Source organism: Centroberyx gerrardi, chromosome 13 (assembly GCF_048128805.1).
Source record: "Centroberyx gerrardi isolate f3 chromosome 13, fCenGer3.hap1.cur.20231027, whole genome shotgun sequence".
NCBI classification, from domain to species: Eukaryota; Metazoa; Chordata; class Actinopteri; order Beryciformes; family Berycidae; genus Centroberyx; species Centroberyx gerrardi.
The window spans coordinates 27,352,752-27,354,457 of NC_136009.1; the positions used below are offsets into that span (position 1 = coordinate 27,352,752).

General features: G+C 38.0%; 1 protein-coding gene across 1 annotated transcript in view; it reads left to right on the forward strand.

Annotated features, from left to right (window-relative positions):
- Positions 1 to 1,100, forward strand: part of LOC139909951 (tripartite motif-containing protein 16-like) — a 3,176-nt gene extending 2,076 nt beyond the window's left edge. The window contains exon 1 of the mRNA XM_071897129.2: positions 1 to 1,100. This exon is cut by the window's left edge and continues 2,076 nt beyond it. The gene's annotated coding sequence lies outside the window, so the exon portion shown is untranslated.
- The last annotated feature ends 606 nt before the right edge of the window (positions 1,101 to 1,706 follow it).

Here is a 1,706-nt window from a genome sequence, read left to right on the forward strand (position 1 = left end):
GTTTCTCTTCTCTTTGTCTGTTCAGCCATGGTGGCTATCACTGCTCATGCTAACTACCCAGTTCTTCTTCTTCTGTTTATTCCAAACAAACCGGAAACGTAAAACGCATCACTTCCTGTGCGGCTGAGGAAAAACAATGGAAAAGTTTTCATGAACTGGATATAGGTTGAATCACTTTTGTATTATATCAGTCAGTAATAGAGAGTATCCAAACAGACATTTAATCATATGAAAATGTAAACTGTTGTGTGGTCTATATAGTTCTTATCTTTGTTGCATATTTGTATTGTTGCGGTAATATTTTCTGCTGTTTCTGTTCCACTGCATGGGCCTTAATGGAGCCAGCACTAGAAGTCTTCCCTTTATTATAGCTGATTAGTTGTTAATATGTTGATTTTGTTCCTGGCACTTTGTAACTTTGTTAAGAAAAGTGAACTACAAATGTAATCATTATTATTATTATAATCAATAGGGAGAGGATTCATTGTTTTCCTCCACAGTGCTGACATACTGGTTTAACAGATTGATTGTGTGGATGAAGTGAATATGTAGATGGAAAGATTGAACCAGAGTCTTTTACCAGGTTTTAGTGATTTGATGTGTGATCAAAGTGAATGTTTGCAAAAATGAATAAAGTTTTTTCCAACAACAAATGAAATATTTCTTCTGTATTCATTCCAGGAAGTCTATCAAAGCTGCTAGAGAAAATGTGAAACTAATATGACAGTATAACTGAGACGATTTCCCCCTAAAACACAACAAAGTGCAGTCTTCATGTTTAGAGCAGATGTGGAATCAAAAGTCAAATGAAGCAGCAGTGTTACCAAAGAAGAAACACTAGTGAAGATGGAAAGAATGAAGGACAATCCTGTTGTTAATGGAACTGGTTAAATGTATGAATGAAGTGAATGTTTAGATGGAAAGACTGAAGGACAGTGTGGATGGATAACATTTGCCAATCAATCTCTATCCTTGCAACTTTCTTCACTGAAACAGTTTTGTCATGGAGGACTAAGCTTGCAACCTCCAAGTGTTTAATCATCTGTTGCTTTTTAGAAGCTAGATTGGCTTTGTGCACTTGCTCAATAAACAGAGTTTCTTCCACAGGCCTGAAAAGCCTGGAAAAGTAGGAAGAATTCAGTTGATCATTTCCAGGTCAAGTTTGGGAATCGCATAAAATGTCTGAAAAGGTTTTGTTCAGTCCTGACACACATATGACCACAGACTTTATGTAGTCGTGGACCAGCTGTCATTTCAGATATTGTGATGAAGAATAAACTTCAAAATGATATGAGCTAGTTAAGCCACGATCAGAATATTTCACACTGAACTGAGTACCAAAGGAAAATAAAAACTTCCACACTGGACTTATATGGGTTCAAATGACAAAACAAACACCAGTGCATGCTATCCAAGCTGTTGGACCACAGTTACTCATTGCGTGGCTCGCGAGCCTCATGCGGCTCGCCAAGCTTTAATTGGTGGCTCGCATGGCAGCTAATAATTATATGATAACGCAGCCAATACACATAATTCATAAAAATACTCAAACAGCTAACAAGGTGGCAGTATAGGCTACAAACATGGAACTGTCAAAACCTGCTCAGACCTACACTAACTCACTGCAGTGTTGCCAGTTTTGGAGGCCCTCTCAGCACAACAATGACATAGTGCTGTTGGACGGGTAAATAAATAGTGGGCTGGTG